Here is an 18,821-nt window from a genome sequence, read left to right on the forward strand (position 1 = left end):
ACCTCCACAGAGAGATGCCTGTTGTTTTTTAACCCAGCTCCCTAAGCACTCAGCCACAACCACTTAACAAAGCGGCTTTTCTACACTGTGGTTCTGGTCTCACTGAAAAGTCATTTCCAATTGTTTGCTAGGACCAGCATTAGGGAAAATGGTGCCCTGGGCAAAACTTGTACTTTGGCACTTCCCCATTGTCCCTGAATGATTCCCACTCCCCCTTTACTGCTAGCTCCTGCACGCCCAACCCTTGCACCTCCTTCACCCCTAATCTTGCCCCCTCCTGTGCCCCCTTTGTCCTTAACTCCCTGTGCCACCAGCCATTGCCCCTCTTCTACAGCCCATTCACATGGTTCCAGTGCTGGGGGTCCTGCACTTGTTCTCCCTTTCCCTGGGCTTTGGCATCACTAGCCCTGCTTAGCAAGTAGGGTCCAGTGGTTCCCAAAATGTGGGGCATGACTCCTAGTGGGACACAGAGAAACATTCTTGGGGGCACCTGAGGGCCTGAGCCAGCCCCCATGGAGGAAGCACCATTCAGCCTCACTCTGTCCCAGCTCTTCCCCAACCCCACCCTTATCCTGGGGCTCTGGCTTCCCGCTTGGCCTTGACCCCCTTACCCATCTGCACCCCTTTCCCCAGCAAGCCACAGTCCCACTCCCAGCCTTGGTTCTTGAATGCGGCTTCCAAGGGTCCACAGCCATGGAAATGAGGGCACAGTGTGAAATGTTTGGGGACCACTGGTTTAGGGTGATGTCCTCAATCACTTCTACAAAGTCCAATAAAAGCTATTCCTCATCCACCCACCCCTCCATCAGAACGGACTAGGTATGTTCTGCTGCCCTTCACTCATACAGGAAGGATAATAACATTTCATTCCATTCAATCCTAAAGTGATTTGTAACCCACCACCAGCCAAAACTGGTCATTTTGGGAAAGCAGCCCCATGATGCTGCATACCTAAGCAGAGTAGGTGTATCTGTGCAAACACGGTCAGTTCCTGAAGTCTTTCCTTCAGCTCCTCACTAGATGTGAGGGGGGGAGCTCATTCAGCCCCCGCTTCCGCTTAGTATTTAAAAACTCCTTATTGTCCCTATCTCTCCTAGCCTTAGATTTCTTCTCCTGTCTCTTTCTTGACAGCTCAGATGAGGTGGCCAAATGGTTAAGGTGATGGATTACTAATCCCTTGTTCTCTGCATGCATGAGTTTAAATCCTATCCTTTTCAGATGTGTTTAGTCTTCACCCTTCCTTTGTAGAAAACGATCTTCCCCCTTTGGTACAATGACAGATCAAACAATGTTGCTTCCTGCAAACAAAACCTACTCAGAACTCCCTTCCTTTAAATAAAATTTCTAAATCCCAGTTTTCTTTAAAAAAAACCAAATTCTCTAGTGGTGTATTTCTTAGTTTTTATCTCAAAAGGTAACATCCTCATCATCTCCCTCAAACACCCTGGGACCTGCCCAAATTATTAAAATACCCTCAACCTGAGCAAGGCCGGAGCAGTGAACCAGAGCTAGTGTCTAAGCCAAGCTGTTCTGAAGGAGGCAACTCAAACATTTTCTCCCTGCTACTCTTGGCAAGGTCTGACTGAGAAAACTAAATTCCCCAAACTGAAAATTTTCTGCTGAAAAACCAATACTAGTTTGTTTGGAGACTTTGATTTGAAAGTATTATTGTTATTATTCTCTTCTGATTTCTGAATCAGTTCAGTCTTTCTCCTCCAAGTGTGTTTCCAGCTGCTGAGTTGTGGAGGAGAGAGGCCAAGTCATGATGTCTTGTGGATAAGGGAGAAGCGGTGGATGTGATATACCTAGACTTTAGTAAGGCATTTGATATGGTCTCGCATGATATTCTTATAGATAAACTAGGAAAGTATAGTTTAGATGGGGCTACTAAAAGGTGGGTGCATAACTGGCTCGATAACCGTACTCAGAGAGTAGTTATTAATGACTCCCAATCCTGCTGGAAAGGTATAACAAGTGGGGTTCCGCAGGGGTTTGTTTTGGGACCGGCTCTGTTCAATATCTTCATCAACGATTTAGATGTTGGCATAGAAAGTACGCTTATTAAGTTTGCAGATGATACCAAACTGGGAGGGATTGCAACTGCTTTGGAGGACAGGGTCAAAATTCAAAATGATCTGGACAAATTGGAGAAATGGTCTGAGGTAAACAGGATGAAGTTCAATAAAGATAAATACAAAGTGCTCCACTTAGGAAGGAACAATCAGTTTCACACACACAGAATGGGAAGAGACTGTCTAGGAAGGAGTATGGCAGAAAGAGATCTAGGGGTCATAGTGGACCACAAGCTTAATATGAGTCAACAGTGTGATACTGTTGCAAAAAAAGCAAACGTGATTCTGGGATGCATTAACAGGTGTGTTGTAAACAAGACACGAGAAGTCATTCTTCCGCTTTACTCTGCGCTGGTTAGGCCTCAACTGGAGTATTGTGTCCAGTTCTGGGCACCGCATTTCAAGAAAGATGTGGAGAAATTGGAGAGGGTCCAGAGAAGAGCAACAAGAATGATTAAAGGTCTTGAGAACATGACCTATGAAGGAAGGCTGAAGGAATTGGGTTTGTTTAGTTTGGAAAAGAGAAGACTGAGAGGGGACGTGATAGCAGTTTTCAGGTATCTAAAAGGGTGTCATCAGCAGGAGGGAGAAAACTTGTTCACCTTAGCCTCCAATGATAGAACAAGAAGCAATGGGCTTAAACTGCAGCAAGGGAGATTTAGGTTGGACATTAGGAAAAAGTTCCTAACTGTCAGGGTAGTTAAACACTGAAATAGATTGCCTAGGGAAGTTGTGGAATCTCCATCTCTGGAGATATTTAGAAGTAGGTTAGATAAATGTCTATTAGGGATGGTCTAGACAGTATTTGGTCCCGCCGTGAGGGCAGGGGACTGGACTCGATGACCTCTCGAGGTCCCTTCCAGTCCTAGAGTCTATGAGTCTATGTCTCTTCCCCTCTTTCATAGTTTCTTCCAACTTGATAGGAAGCTCCTTTGCTACGATGTGAGTCAAGCAGTGTCCATTGTCTCTGTGCTATCTCAGAGAAGCCTACATTGTACAAGGTTCCTGGGATAGTCCTTGGGAATGTGGATACCTTCAGTGGGCCAGCAGCGAGTCTGGCTCCTCATTTGTCGCACCTGAAAGGCTGGTGGTGGGCATTTCTCAACCTCATGACATATCTCAGTAACGCACGCAAAGCAAAACTTCATAACTTCTCAACCAATGCGAGCACACACAATCCAACAAGATATTAATGTTCAACAGATCAAGACTTTTGAAATGATACCTCACCAGGCAGACTTTGTACAAACCATATCATCATTATATGAGAGTGGTGAATATGGGGCTTCCAGGTGCTGCTTTGAGCACAGCGTACCACACCTGGGCTTCCACTACAATGGAGACGTGCCCTCAGAGTCCATCTCTCCTGGGATAAAGATGGCAGCATGGCTGGCCTGGGTCATCTGACTTGGGCTCATGGGCATAAAGCTCAGAGGCTAAAAACTGTCATGCAGATATTTGTGTTCACACTGAAATCTGGGTTCAGAAAACCTCACCGGGCCTCAGAGGTTGGGCTAAAGCCCCTATGTCTGCACTGTAATTTTATAGAGGTTTGGAGGGAGTTTAGCTAGTGGAAATGGTAAAACCACATTGAGGGGAGTGGACCACTGACCTATCAGCTCTTAACACCCAAACTTTCAGTAACTCTATTAACAGTGCTTGTGAGTGTAATTTCAACCATAGGCCCATCTAGCTCTGAATCTTGTCTTCTGACAGTAGCCAATACCAGGTGCCCTAAAAGCCACTGCCCAAGACACCACTGGGAGTTGAACCCAGGATCTCCTGTTTACAAAACAGGTACTTTAACCAACTAAGCCATGGTGCCTACTGTTATTTAAAGCATTGTGTTTGCCCACACCTGACTCTCTGACAAGCCCCACTGGGCCCTGACAAGGGTTGCTAGTGTTTGGCTTCTGTAAAGCAGAGGAGAAGGTGAAGTTTTGCTCCCAAGGTGTGTGTGTGATTCTTTGGACAGGTCTACACTACAAAATTAGATTGGTCTAATTACATTACTTAGGCTGGCAATGTAGTTCTATCAAGGTAATCCCAGTGTACATAGCAGCTCAGCTGTTAGAACTTTCTGGAGCTATGAAAGGGGAGGGGCCCAGCCTTTGCAGCAGGAATGCAGGGCAGGTGAGTTCATGGCGGGCATTATGGGATACTGGTGGAGGCCAGTTATGGCAATATGATAACCAGCAGCATTTACACTGACAATTTGTCACTTTAAGTTTGATGCAAAAAGTTCCAGGCCTCTTGTCGAAGTGATTTTATTTTGTCACCAAAACAGGGCAGTTTTGTCGCCAGACGCGGCATTGCAGCGTGTACACCGGGCACAAGCTGCCAACCGAGGGAGTGTTGTGTGTTTTTCACACATCTTAGCAATATAATGATGTTGAAATAACTTTGTAGTGCAGACCTGGCCAAAGATTCACACACACACAACCTGCAAGGAAAACCTCACCTGCTCCTCTGCTTTGCAGAATTCAAACACATGCAAAGTTTATCAGTCCCCAGTGGGGATGGCAGGGAGTCAAGTGTGAGCAGACAGTGTATTTTAGCCACAGGAAGGTACCATGGCTTAGGTGGTTAAAGCCCTTGTTTGGTAAACAGGAGATCTTGGGTTCAACTCCCAGTGATGCCTTGTTGAGTAACTCTTGGGGCACCTGGTATTGGGTACTGTCAGAGGACAAAACGCAGAGCTAGATGGACTTTTGGTCCACCCCAGTATGGCTGTTCTTATGGTTTAAATTACACTCACAGGCACTGACAATAGAGTTACTGAAAGTTTGGGAGTTAAGAGCTGATAGATCAGTGTTCCAAGCTGTTTGCAGATGACCCCATCTCTCTGGGATAGGGGCAGGTCTGGGCTCTCACACCAAATGGCTCATTGTGGCTGCCAAAATCTGTGAGCAGCTCATTTAGTTTCCACAGAGGATTGAGTCCTGTTTTGTGCACCATGTGTGAGAATGAAAATCCTAAACCACCCTTTGAAATAACAAATGCAGCAGGACGTGTTATTGTCCCTGCCTCAAAGCAGACAGACCAATGGAGAAATGCCATTGAATCCACGGTAGTACTCCACTGCCATTTTACCTTTTTTGCTTGCTAAACTCCCTCCCAACCTTGTGGAGTCCAGAGCCCGGTATTCAGCCTGAGCCAAGATATCTACACTGCAAATTTACCACCCCACAGCCCAAGCCCTGGGAGCCTGAGCTTGCATGGGACAGCCCTGGGTGTTTCATTGCAGTGTGGACATAGCCTAGCATTATGTCTACACTGCCATTAACACACCTAAGTCACTATTCTCAAACACTGGGTCAGCTGAGGCTTGTGGGGCTTGTGCTGCAGGGTTATAAAATTACAGTGCAAACCCTTGGGTTTGAGCCAAGCCTCCGAGACCCCACGAGGGGTGAGGGTCTCTGAGTCTAGGCTCCAGTTTGAGCCCCAGGAATCCAAATCAGATCATCCACTCCAGACAGGCCACAGGGATTTTGTCACAGTATAGATGCCCTCTCACAGTATGCCTACATTGCAACGTAAGCCCAGGGTTAGCAGAGGTCATGTCAGCAGCCCCAACACATAAACATAAACCATGAGGAAAAGACCCACTCCCAAATAAGCTGGGCAGTGTCCTTCCCCCTATGGTTCGTAAGTCCAGCAACCAAAAATCCTTTAACATGAACCATCCCCTCTCTGCACCCTACTCACAGCTGTCGTCCTTAGTCAGTGCAAGCCCAGAGGTGCCTTTGTACAGTTAACCTGCCATCCTGGGTGGAAAAGGGGGAAAATAAGAAGGCACCGTACTCACTGTGCTGTCTAGGGACTCATTCATCCCTCCACAGCCACCCTATCCTAAAGTTGGTCTAACATCTAAATTTTAGTATGAGAACCCAGGCCCTAGCCCACTTGGCTTTGGAACCCCTGTCCACTGCCTAGCAAGTGCTATTGAATTGAGAGTGAGTCCCTCAGTCGGGGTCTGCCAAGTACAGTTGTGCTGCCCCTGATTCACACAACAAGGATAACAATGCTTTATTTCTCCTTCCCCAAAAACAAGGAGACTGGGAATCCAACACCAGGCAAAAGTGATCATTTCGGCAAGCAACCCAACATATTTCAAACATACCGTAAAATCCACATGCAGATTCATACATGAAACCTTGCAAGAAAATCTTCCTGAGACGGGAGTCTGAAGCACCTGCTGCTGGAGGGAAGGAGGGAGCTGTGGGTTTGGATTGAGGGGCACTGGGAATAGGAGGGGGCTGTGGGTTGGAACAGAGGAGAAGGGTGAAGAGGAGTAGGCTCTGGTGGGGAGAGAGGAGCAGTGTGCATAGGAGGGACTAAGGGTTGGGACTGAGGGGCACTGGGAAAAGAGGGGACATGGGTTTAGGCTGAAGAGCATCCTCGTTTGGGGATCCAGCAGGAAAGGGGAAGGCAGCAGGTGATTCTAGTTCCTTAGGGATATTCTGTGTTTGCATGTGTGTGTGTGCAGGGAAGGAACATGCTATATGTCCAGAGGCCTTTATTCTTCCAGGCTGCAAGGACAAAGGGGCTGTCAGGAAGTTGCCCCTTCAAACCCACACACAAAAAGTCCCTTCTGAGGAAAGGGAAAATCCTGAAGAGAGAAAGTTATGTCAAAGAAGACACCAGAAAGACAGTTTAAGACCTTGGGGAGTAGTTTATCACCTGACCAGGGACTTGAACCCTGGACCCTCAGATTAAAAGTCTGATGCTCTACCAACTGAGCTAGCCAGGCTCACAAGGAACCAGAACAACTTGGTGCAGAGGAAAAGCTAGTGAAGAAAACAAGTGCAAGAAACAATAGGGGAAACCTGCTGCTCTCACTGGCCTGGTCAATACTACGAGTTTATATTGAATTTAGCAGCATTAAATCGCATTAACCCTGCACCCATCCACACAACAAAGCCCTTTATATCGATATAAAGGGCTCTTAATACCAATATCTGTGCTCCTCCCCGATGAGGGGAGTAGCCCTGAAATTGGTATTGCCATGTTGGATTAGAGTTAGTGTGGCTGCAATTCGACAGTATTGGCCTCCGGGCACTATCCCACAGTGTACCATTGTGACCACTCTGGACAGCAATCTGAACTTGGATGCACTGACCAGGTAGACAGGAAAAGCCCATGAACTTTTGAATTTCATTTCCTGTTTGCCCAGCGTGGAGCGCCGATCAGCACAGGTGACCATGCAGTCCCAGAATCAAAAAAGAGCTCCAGCATGGACCGTATGGGAGATACTGAAGCTAAGGCTTTTTCTCAGCTCATTTCACCACCGTCTATCCTGCTGGTGTTGAGTTTATCACAGGTTTTACCCAAAATTGGGCTAGCTAGTAAGTGTATGGAGGACTAATGACCCACCAGAGTTTGGCAGAAAGCAGCACTTTTATTATACTCACAGCTAAGCTCAAAAAAAGAAGGGGGGGAGTGTCACACTCACACTTGCATACTCACGCTCCCAGGACAGGCACAGCACTGGAGATGTCAGGATTCTGCAAGGTAAGTGTCCCACAGCGCACCTATGGACAGTGCGATGAAGGTAAGTCTTCCTGAGGCACAGTGAAATACAACGCAGAAATCCACTGGCCAGGCGGTCCGGGCAAAGGGCATTCACTGGAGGTACAAGCCTGTGAGTGCTCTCCTGAGCACATGGCTCCTTCTCCTTTTAAGGACCTGCACCTAATGGTCTGCAACTAGAGATGACTTGGCTGCATCTGGTTGGTCACACTCCACCTTGGGCAGTGTCCATGCTCTGGGGTTGTGAGTGCTGCCTAATTAGAGTCCCAGACACCTTGTCTACCTGGAAGCTCTTCTGCTCTTCAACCAGCCCATTCATCCCTCCAGTAGTCTAGGAGTGAGCGGGAAGGGTAAAGCCACTTCACAGGCATTCAGAGAGGGAGAGGAGACAAAAGGAGGAGCAGGGGAAGTATAACAGACCTTTTGAGCATAGAAATCACTGCTGCTCCTACAACAGCAGGGACAGGCCAGTAGAAGCTGGGAAAATTAAGCCCTTATTGTTTCTGCCTGGATTCAAACCAGAGGCCTTTTACACATTAAGTAAACATGATAACCACTACACTACAGAAACTCTGTCCCAGAGTTCTGCCCCTCCCTTCATGAGAACATAAGAACGGCCATACTGGGTCAGACCAATGGTCCATCCAACCCCACATCTTATCTGCCAACAGTGGCCAATGCCAGGTGCCCCAGAAGAACTGACCCTAACAGGAAATGATCAAGTGATCTCTCTCCTGCCATCCATCTCCACCCTCTGACAAACAGAGGCCAGGGATACCATTCCTTACCCATCCTGGCTAATGCCCATTCATGGACTTTACCTCCATTAATTTATCTGGAAAAAAGAAGGAAGAGTACTTGTGGCACCTTAGAAAATGAACAAATTTATTTGAGCATCAGCTTTCCTGGGCTAAAACCCACTTCATTGGATGCATGCAGTGTAAAATACAGTAGGAAGATATATATATATATACAGAGAACATGAAAAAATGGATGTTGCCATACACACTATAACAAGAGTGAGCACTTAAGGTGAGCTGTTATCAGCAGGAGAAAAAACCTTTTGCAATGATAATCGGGATGGCCTATTTCCAACAGTTGACAGGAAGGTGTGAGTAACAGTAGGGGGCAAATAAACATAGGGAAATAGTTTTACTTTGTGTAATGACCCATCCACTCCCAGTCTTTATTCAAGCCTAATTTAATGGTGTCCAGTCTGCAAATTAATTCCAATTCAGCAGTCTCTTGTTGGAGTCTGTTTTTGAAGTTTTTTTGTTGTAATATTGCGACTTTTAGGTTTGTAATCGAGTGACCAGGGAGATTGAAGTGTTCTCTGACTGGCTTTTGAATGTTATAATTCTTGACATCTGATTTGTGTCCATTTATTCTTTTATGCAGAGACTGTCTGCTTTGGCCAATGAAGGAAGGGGCTGGATTCAATGGTTCCTTCCAGTGCTAGGAGATAGGGTACATCCATTATCTTTTTTTTTTCTTACTGCACATCAGACCCAGGACTTCCACCCAGCAGTTCTTGGGGCCGTGGGACAGAACTGAGTTTCCCTGGCAGCAGTGAGGAAGAACGGTTGGGACTGAGCTGTCTGGGGAATATTTTAATCCTTATTTAATTTTCAGAGGATTAAATCAATGCAGCTTCCATTTCTCCGTCTTTCCCAAGGAAATAATGTTTCTGTGTGAAGTACTCAAACCTTTTAATAATAAGAAGTGAAATGAAATGGCCACATGATAGCAACAGAATCTAAGAAATTTGTTAGTTTCTAGGGTGCCACACATACTCCTGTTCTTTTTGAGGAAACAGACTAACACAGCTGCTCCTCTGAAACCTAAGAGATGAGAAGCCATGTTCTTGTTCAATGAGCATTGAAGCTGAAAAGGGAGATGTTTTCTCTTTGACTTCTAGGCCCCCACTTCTAATCCACTACACACCCCTTTCCTCCTGCAGCCAGAAAGAGAACCCCACAATCATGCTAGTAGCACCCTCTGACCCTGCGATGAAAGAGAAGCTCTGAGACCCCTGTGCTGTCCCATCACCTCTTTGCTCAAACTGCCCTTGAAACCCAATGGGGTTTCCTTGGGCAGTTTTGACTCACTCCCAGAAAGGGTGCACTTTTAGGAGCAAGTTCCAAATAGTGCAATTAACCAGGCAGAAGGGGCAGCAGATGTCAGTGTAGGAGCCATTGAAATAACTCTGCACTTACTTAGATGCAGACATAACAAGCTCTATGGTTGGTAAACTTACAGAGGCTCTGCTCTTGCTCATGAACTAGCAGCCCATGACCTGTAAACAGCTGCCATTTGAATGCATCTGAAAGTTACAAGGAACAATGACCTGTGTTACAGGAAGGTTAACATTTGTTAGAGCCCCAATTGATACTGTGCGCACGAAGAGAGGTTTAAATGTGTCACAGGGAGTTTGGTAAATCTTGGTTATTTTATTTTTGTAACAGGCTCCTATCCATCTCCAGTAGAGTTTTCAGTCCCCATGGCAACTTATTTACCAAATGTAATAGAAACTAGTCCATTCCTCCCAAGAGGATGTGGTTCTTGTTCTTCTGCACATTGCAGCCCATGGAGGCCAAGGACCTGCAAATGTGTCTTCATTTAATTGATGAAAACAAACCTAGACACTTAGAGGATTGGAAGTGATTTCAGCTGGGGGACATGTTTGCTAGGTTTTTACACACTTGTACAGGAAAGCATTGAGTGTGTTTATTCATTTCAGGGACCCCTATTTAGTGGAGCTCCTGAACATACTGGAAACAAAGTTACTTTTAATTGGAAGAACAGGTTTGTAAGGGAGCACTTGGATTTGAACCAAGGACCACTTGATCTGCAGTCAAACACTCTGCCACTGAGCTATACCCCCATGCCATTTACAAAGGCAAGTCAGTGATCTTAAGGATTTTGAAGGACTGGCTCCGCCTCAGAGAGCTCCTTTTCTATTCCCAGACCACAGGTGTTTTAAAAATGGGGTTTGATTAAACTTTATATATACATGTAGACATCACAGCTTGCACATTCACCAATATAGCTTCCCCCAGTGACATAGCTACCACCTCTCGGGGAGATGGATTAACTGCACGGACAGAACAGCTCTCTCCCCTCCACTTAGAGCATCTTCATTATTTATAAATAGGTGGGAAATAACCTCCTGAATGGACAGGAACCAATTTATCAAGTATTGCTGTGTCTGCATTCAATATGGGGAACTGGTCATATTGGGCTAGGTTAGTAGGAGCATTGCAAGCAGATCGAGGGAAGTGATTATTCAGCACTGGTGAGGCCACATCTGGAGCATTGTGTCCAGTTTTCGCGCCCCCCCCCCCCAATACAGAAACAAATTGGAGAAAGTCTAAGGGAAGGGCAACAAAAATGATTAGGGGACAGAGGACTTACAAGAAGAGGCTGAGGGCAGGGCCGCCCAGAGGGGTGGCAGGTGGGGCAATTTGCCCCAGGCCCTGCAGGGGCCCCCATGAGCATATAGTATTCTATAGTATTGCAACTTTTTTTTATGGAAGGGGCCCTGAAATTATTTTGCCCCAGGCCCCCTGAATCCGGTGGGCGGCCCTGCCCAGACCATGGTGCTGTCCCCCCACTCCACCCCCTTCACTCATTCTCCTCCCTCTGAGGCCCCACCTGTGCTCTGCCCTCACTCCCATTTGGCCACTTCCCACACCTGCTCTTCCTCTTTGGCTGAGGCCTGCTGGTCCACCTTTTGCTCACTCCTCTCCTCCCCCAAGGCCTCCTCGCACCTCTCCACCCTCTACCCCAAGGTCTGCCTGCTGCCCACACCTCTCTGCCCCCACCCCTGAGACTCACCCTGCCCATTGCCCACACCTCTCTGAGCCCTCCCCTGAGACCCCCCTGCCCACACCTCTCTGCCTCCTCCCCTGAGACTCACCCTGCTCACCACCCACACCTCTCTGCCCCCTCCCCTGAGACTCACCCTTCCCATTGCCCACAACTCTCTGAGCCCTCCCCTGAGACCCCCCTGCCCACTCCTCTCTGCCCCCTCCCCCGAGACTCACCCTGCCCACCACCCACACATCTCTGCCCCTCCCCTAAGACCTGCCCTGCCTACTTCTCGTACCTCTCTGCCCCTCCCCTGAGACCTGCCCTGCCCACTGCTTGTACCTCTCTGACCCCTCCCCTGAGGCCGGTCCTGCCCACCACCCACATCTCTCTGCCTGCTCCCCTGGCCTGACCTGCCCACTGCCCACATCTCTCTGCCCCTCCCCTGAGACCCACCCTGTCCACCTCTTTCTTTGGTCATCTGTTGTTATTCCTTGAAACAACAAGGATGGAATAAAAAGCTGAGTTTACTCCAGGGTGAAGAAAGAAAGGAGCCACCAACCCTCTGGCAAAGCCCTGGGGATATGGCGGGAAGGGGACTGTCTGAATGATCAAGGCAGAAAATGGACAAGCTACAGCAACGTCATTAACCACGAACACACTCTCCTCATGCTCCAGCCAGAAGGGAAAGGAGCAGGAATTCTTGCTGTTCAGCCTTGGACACACTTACATAACGGCACAGCAGTGTGTGCGTTGTGGAAGCTGGTCTGAGGAAACCACTGGAATTGATCACTCAGTGAGAACAGAACTAGAGTGCAGTAAGAGCCACATATCAAGCAAGTGGTTAAGGTAATGGGCTAGAAATCCATTGTGGTTTCTCTGCACAGGTTTAAGTCCTACCAACTACAGAGGAAGTAGTGGTCCTTTAATTTCAGTGGAGCTGGGTCTTGTCTCACTCTCAAGCTACATCTACATGAAAGAGTAATGTGGCTTTAGTTAAACTGTTTTAATTGAACAGTTGTTGCATGTCCACCCTGTGTCACCAGAGCACATCCATGTTAGCATCTCTTGGATGGCCACAGAGAGCAGTGCACTGTGGGTAGCTATTCCACTGTGCAACTCGCTGCAGGGTGCTTTGGGAAGGGTTTGCAAAGCCTCACAGGCTGGTACAGCATCACATGATAGTTTTCTATCCCATTGTTCCGTGGGCATCCTACTAGATTGCCAGCTGCTCTTCAACTGCAATGTGCGTGGTGGGGTAGAGAGCATGTGTGTGTGTGTGGGGAGGAGAGTGAGTGTGTCGGCACACTGTCTCTAAGTTCAGACAGCTGCTGGAAGCAACCAGTCTTGAGGCAGGGGACAGCCCCGACATCAGCCCCCCTTCCCTCACTGGCTCAGCTCAGCACAGCCCAGCACTCTCTGTCACACACACACACATACACGTACACACTGCTGCCTGCTTAGCTCTGTGTCAAGGGTGCTGGAACAGGGGGGTTAGAGGGCCATGGCCCCACCACTCTTTGCTGGCTGTTAGGACAAATGATGGAGGGGGGAAGGGTGCAGTCTTGGGGAAGAGGTGTTCTGTGGGTGTGGCCTCGAGGGGAGAGGTGCTGTGAGTGGGGGTCCTTAAGGAAGGAGTGTCATGGGGGTGCCACAGTTCGGATAACAGTGCCCCCTCCACTGTAAGGAAGCTTCTGCCACCCCTGCTCTGTGTTCGCAGAGCAGGAGAGAGCAGCATCCACTGCAGTGATTTGCTCCCTGGGGCTCCGGCAGGGGGGCTTGGGAGGTAATTTAAAGGGACCGGGGCTCCGACCGCAGCAGGGAGCCATGGACCCTTTAAATCACCAGCCTGGGGAAGATGGGCTGGGCTGGCACAGCATACAGGCTCTTGCCAGTACCCCATACCGTAACATACCGGCTTACTTTCACCTCCAGAAGGTCCTCATGTGGATCAATAACTGGTTAAAAGATAGGAAACAAAGGGTAGGACTAAATGGTCAGTTTTCAGGATGGAAACAGGTATCTAGTGGTGTCTGTACTGGGACCAGGACTAGTCAACATATTAATAAATGATCTGCTGAGCAGTAAGGTGACAAAATTTGCAGATGATCCAAAACTACTGGCTTGCTTCCTAGAATGAACGCTCCTTGAGACGGGTGATCCACAGGGAGTAGCTCAAACCTCCAAAGTGCCTGGCCAGGGGCAGGACATTAGCACAGCAAGGGAGGGGTGTGGCAGTGACATCACAAAAGCCTTTTGCAGGACCTCAGACTATTGGTCAAAGGTGGTGGGGAGGTGATGACCTCACAGAGAGATGCTGACATCAGCCAGGCAGGAGAGGGGCGAAGGGCCAGGGAAACCTCAGAGACCCTTGTGGCTTTGCTTCAGCAAGTCTCCTTCTCCAGGTCTCTCTTTGAGGACTGAGAGAGTATTCGGGTTCACAAACGTGAGCGCCAGGAGGAACTTCTTTCAAGTTTTCTCCTTTCCTTTGCCTGATTTTACTAGAAAACAGCCGTCCCTGTTTAGAAGGTAAGAGCCTCCTCGAGGTTTGAACCCTGTTCAGTCTGATCCATCTGGTGACAGTTGAATTCTAGGCATGGAAAACATGAGCTTAAGGAGGCTGAATTTTATTCCACACCTGAGATTTTGTCCCTTAGAATCACTGGGGACATTAGGTTTTGTCCTTTTTGTTTCATCTTTTCCTGCATCCATCCCTTCCTCCTTTCTCTTTGTCTCTTGCTTCTTTTGTCCTTTCACCTGTTCCCCGCCCAACACCAAGAGTGAGGGGTCTGTGTGTGTGTGTTGCGGGGGAGTGCTCTGTAGCTCCCACTCTGGGAGGTCCACCCAAAAATGTGCGGCTGAGATAGTGCTCGGGCAGTGATCCCGACCAGTGACCTGAGCCATCCTTTGGCCTCTGGTGAGAACCCTCATCCTCCCTTCCTCAGTCTCTACCCTGATTGGCTGAGCAGGGGGTTATTAACAAGGAGGAGACTCAGGTCCTTGTTCTTCTCTTTTAAGACCAAGTAAATACGTCATAACCAGTCATATGTTTGAAGAATTTTGCTACTTCTCTGCATTAATGGTCTCTGAGCAGTTCATGATTCTCTCTAACATTGCAGTTCTCCTCAAGTACTTGCTGAATAATTACTGTGTCCTGTTGTTGGTCTTGAGCTCATGTGAGAGCACTTTACTCAGGTAATTCCATGTCTGAAATTCAAGATCTGATGGTTAGTTTGAAAATCAGGGCTCTTGAGTCCTTTTCCCAACTCTGCCACTGACTGGCTGTGTGACCTAAGACAAGTCAATTCTCCTTTCTCAGCCTTAGCTTCTCCCTCTTTCAAGTAGGGATAATAATGATCCGGTCTTACCTACCTCAATACACCACTGTCTCTCCCCGCACACAAACAGTCTCCACACTGCAGTTGAAAGGCAGCTGGCAATCTAGTAGGATGCCCATTGAACAATGGGATAGAGAAACCTGCATCACTGAAAGTACAGCCATGAAGACACCACACACCAGCCTTTCCTAGCTGGCAAAAATCAAACCTCCACAGAAAGACCCCTATGGTGTCATACCCCAGTTCCCTAAGCCCTCAGCCACCACCACTTAACACAGGGGCCTTTCTACACTCTGGTTCTGTTCTCAGTGAAGGATCATTTCCAATTGTTTGCTCAGACCAGCTTCCCCAGCACAGTCACTGCTGTGCAGCTCTGTACGTGTGGCCCTGGCTGAACAGCAAGAATTCCTGCCCATTTCCCTACTGGCTGGATCATGGTTAGAGTGTGTTTGTGGTTGAGAGGGAACATGATAGCAGTTTTCAGGTATCTAAAAGGGTGTCATCAGGAGGAGGGAGAAAACTTGTTCACCTTAGCCTCCAATGATAGAACGAGAAGCAATGGGCTTAAACTGCAGCAAGGGAGATTTAGGTTGGACATTAGGAAAAAGTTCCTAACTGTCAGGGTAGTTAAACACTGGAATAGATTGCCTAGGGAAGTTGTGGAATCTCCATCTCTGGAGATATTTAAGAGTAGGTTAGATAAATGTCTATTAGGGATGGTCTAGACAGTATTTGGTCCTGCTATGAGGGCAGGGGACTGGACTTGATGACCTCTCGGGATCCCATCCAGTCCTAGAGTCTATGAGTCCATGAGTGGTTAATGATGTCGCTACAGATTGTTCGTTTCCAGCCTTGGGAATTCAGACAGTCCCTTTCCCAACATATCTCCAGCACATCAGTCCCTGGCTGGGTCTCCTGCGCAGTGGAAAACATCCCTTGTTTGGTGCTGCCAAGGGGAACGTGCAGAGCTGAGATGTCCCTCGGCTTGGATCAAAGGGGGATATTGGATGGAATTTATCACACAACGCTCCCTGCTCCCCAGAGCCCCATGGGGAGAATCTAGAGAAGGGGGAGTCATTTCTCCCCTGCACTCCCAGAAGAGCTGCTAGGACTCCTTCCTGCCAGCTACTCACCCCTGGATTCCTCCTCAGCTCCTGGGATCTTTCTGCACCAAAGGCTGCAGAGGCCTGGGGTGGGGAGGGCGTCACTGCACAGTCTGAAACACAAGGGAGGTTTCTGGAACAGAAGGAAGGAGCAGAAAATGGAGAGGAAAGAAACAGAGAGAAAACACCTCATCTCTCTCCCCTACACCTCCCAGCAAGAAATGTTATCAAGGATCAGTGTTAGGGGAAATGGTGCCCCGGGCAAAACTTGTACTTTAGCACTTCCCCATTGCCCCTGGACGATCCCCTCCCCATTTCCCCCCAACCCTTGTGCCTCCTTCACCCCTATCTCCTGCTCCCTCCTGTGCCCTAACCCCTACACTGTGTCCCCTTTGCCCTTAAGTCTCACACTCCACTCCTGTGCCACCAGCCACTGCCCCTCTCCTGCACCTCCTTCACCCTAAACCCTGCACCCCTCCTGCACCCACGTGGGGACAGTGACTTGTGTGCATGGAGCAGCTGGCGTTGCTGCCCGCTCCTCCCTGGAAGGCTGCTCCTCCAGGCACCCCTAGGAGCTGTGGGGGTGGGGTGCGGGGGCAAGAAGCAACATCACCTGAGTTCCCTGCATCCGGGTCACTTTCCTCAGCCAGGCTGTATAAGGGGAGGGCAGAGAGCAGCAGCTTCTGATGCTCCCCTCACAGCACAGCCCAGGTGGGGAAAGTGACCAGGACGCATGGAGCACATAGTGTTGCTCCCCTCTCCCCCCAACCCTCTATGGGGCCATGGAGGAGCACTGGGGCAGGGGAGAGCAGTGAGCACCTTTGCACTGGCACACAGTGCCCTTTGACCCCCTGGAGCCCTGGGCAGCTGCCGGAGGGCCCCACCCCTAAGGCCAGCCAGGATCCCCAGCACAAATAGCAGAGAACACAGAGAGACTGGCCACACACTGAGCAGCGGTAGCCTAGGCAGCACATAATGGAGGCTCAGGGGGGCTCAGCCTCCCCAAACCTTGTGTCACCAAGGGGCTGTGGAGCCCATGACTAGGGGCCCTGGAGAAATTAGGTCCCCCTGGAAAAGTCTCCCCCATGTCAGCCCCAGGGCAGGAGGAGCTCTCACTCCATGCTATGGCCCGGGGGCTGCAGCAGGGGCACAGAGCTTCTCTGGTCTTGGGGCCACAGTGGGGCAGGGGTAAAGGAGTGACAGGGTGGGGCTAGTGGGGGAAGGGGTGGAACAGAGGTGACATAGTGGATGGGGCCGTGGGTGGAAGGTGTGGCAGGGGGCAGAGCCACAGACAGAAGTGAGGGGGCCTAGTTCCAGTGCTGGGGCCCCTGCACTTGTTCTCCCTTTCCCTGGGTTTTGGCATCACTAGCCCCTGCTTAACATGTAGGGTTCAGTGGTCCCCAAAATGTGGGGCATGACTCCTAGGGGAACAAAGAGGAAGATTCATAGGGGCACCTCAGGGGCTGAGCCAGCCCCCATGGAGGGAGCACCAGTCAGCCCAACTCTGTCCCAGCTCTTTTCCAACCCCACCCTCAGCCTGGGCCCCTGACTGCCAGCTCGGCCTCGACCCCCTTACCCCTGTCTGCACCCCTTTCTTCAGCAAGCAACACCCCACTCCCAGCCCCAGTTTTCAACTGTGGCTCCGAGGGCCCACAGCCATGGATAAGAGGACACATTGTAAAATGTTTGGGGACCATTGCTTTAGGGTGACGTTCTGAATCACTTCTATGCAGTCCAATAAATTCTATTCCTCACCCATCAGGACCGACTAAGTATGTTCTGCTGCCCTTCACTCATGCAGGAAGGATAATAACATTTCATACCACTCAGTGCTAAAGTGATTTGTAACCCGCCACCAGCTAAAAATGGTCATTTTGGGGAAGCAGCCCCATGATGCTGCATACCTAGGCAGAGTAGCTGTGTCTATGCAAACATGGTCTGTTCCTGAAGCCTTTCCCACAGCTGGTCATTAGGTGTGAGGGGGGAGCTCATTCAGCCCCTGCTTCCGCTTAGTATTTAAGAACACCTTAGTGTCCCTATCTCTGCTGGCCTTAGATTTCTCGTCCTGTCCATTTCTTGACATCTCAGATGAGGTGGCCGAGTGGTTAAGGCGATGGACTGCTAATCCATTGTGCTTTGCACGCATGGGTTCGAATCCCATCCTCATCGGATGCATTTAGCCTTCGCTCTTCCTTTGTAGACAACCATCTCCCCCTTTGGTACAATGACAGATCAAACAATGTTGCTTTTTGCAAACAAAACCCTGCTCAGAAACTCCCTTGCTTTAAATAAAAGGTCTAAGTCTCAGATTTCTAAAAAAAATTCTCTAGTCCTGTATGTCTTAGCTTTATCTCAAAAGGTAACAGCCTCATAATCTCCCCCAAACACCCTGAGACCTCTCCAAATTATTAAAATACCCCAGTTCTCAGCAAAGCCATGACAGTGACCCAAAGCTAGAGTGTCTAGGCTAAGCTGTTCTGAAGGAGGCAACTCAAACATTTTCTCCCTGCTTCCCTTGGCAAGGTCTGACTGCGAAAACAAAATTCCCCAAACTGAAAATTTTCGGCTGAAAAACCAGTACTAGCTATTTGGGGACTTTGGTTTGAATGTATTATTATTATTCTCTTCTGATTTATGAATCAGTTTTGTCATCCAGGTGTGTTTCCAGCTGTTGATTTGTGGGGGAGAGATGCCAAGTCATGATGTCTGTTCCCCCCTTTCATAGTTTCTTCCAACTTTCTAGAAAGCTCCTTTGCTATGATGTGAGTCAAGCAATGTCCATTGTTGCTGTGTTATCTCGATGAAGTCTGCATTGTACACGGTTCCTGGGATAGTCCTTGGGACTGTAGCCACCTTTAATAGGCCAGCAGTGAGTCTGGCTCCTCCCTTGTCGCACCTGATAGGCTGGTGGGGGGCATTTCCCAACTTCATAACATATTTCTGTAATGCACACAGAGCAAACTTCA

The 18,821-nt window shown here is 48.9% G+C and overlaps 5 non-coding genes across 5 annotated transcripts; 1 reads left to right on the forward strand and 4 right to left on the reverse strand.

Annotated features, from left to right (window-relative positions):
• Positions 1-3,823: 3,823 nt before the first annotated feature.
• Positions 3,824-3,897, reverse strand: TRNAT-UGU (transfer RNA threonine (anticodon UGU)). Its single transcript has one exon. It is a non-coding gene; the product is annotated as a tRNA-Thr (tRNA).
• A 2,855-nt stretch (positions 3,898-6,752) lies between these two features.
• Positions 6,753-6,825, reverse strand: TRNAK-UUU (transfer RNA lysine (anticodon UUU)). Its single transcript has one exon. It is a non-coding gene; the product is annotated as a tRNA-Lys (tRNA).
• Positions 6,826-8,102: 1,277 nt separating this feature from the next.
• On the reverse strand, positions 8,103-8,175 carry TRNAI-AAU (transfer RNA isoleucine (anticodon AAU)). Its single transcript has one exon. It is a non-coding gene; the product is annotated as a tRNA-Ile (tRNA).
• A 2,241-nt stretch (positions 8,176-10,416) lies between these two features.
• On the reverse strand, positions 10,417-10,488 carry TRNAC-GCA (transfer RNA cysteine (anticodon GCA)). The gene has a single exon. It is a non-coding gene; the product is annotated as a tRNA-Cys (tRNA).
• A 7,454-nt stretch (positions 10,489-17,942) lies between these two features.
• TRNAS-GCU (transfer RNA serine (anticodon GCU)) lies at positions 17,943-18,024 on the forward strand. The gene has a single exon. It is a non-coding gene; the product is annotated as a tRNA-Ser (tRNA).
• Positions 18,025-18,821: the final 797 nt, after the last annotated feature.

This window comes from Gopherus flavomarginatus, assembly GCF_025201925.1.
Source record: "Gopherus flavomarginatus isolate rGopFla2 chromosome 13 unlocalized genomic scaffold, rGopFla2.mat.asm SUPER_13_unloc_3, whole genome shotgun sequence".
Lineage (NCBI taxonomy): Eukaryota > Metazoa > Chordata > Testudines > Testudinidae > Gopherus > Gopherus flavomarginatus.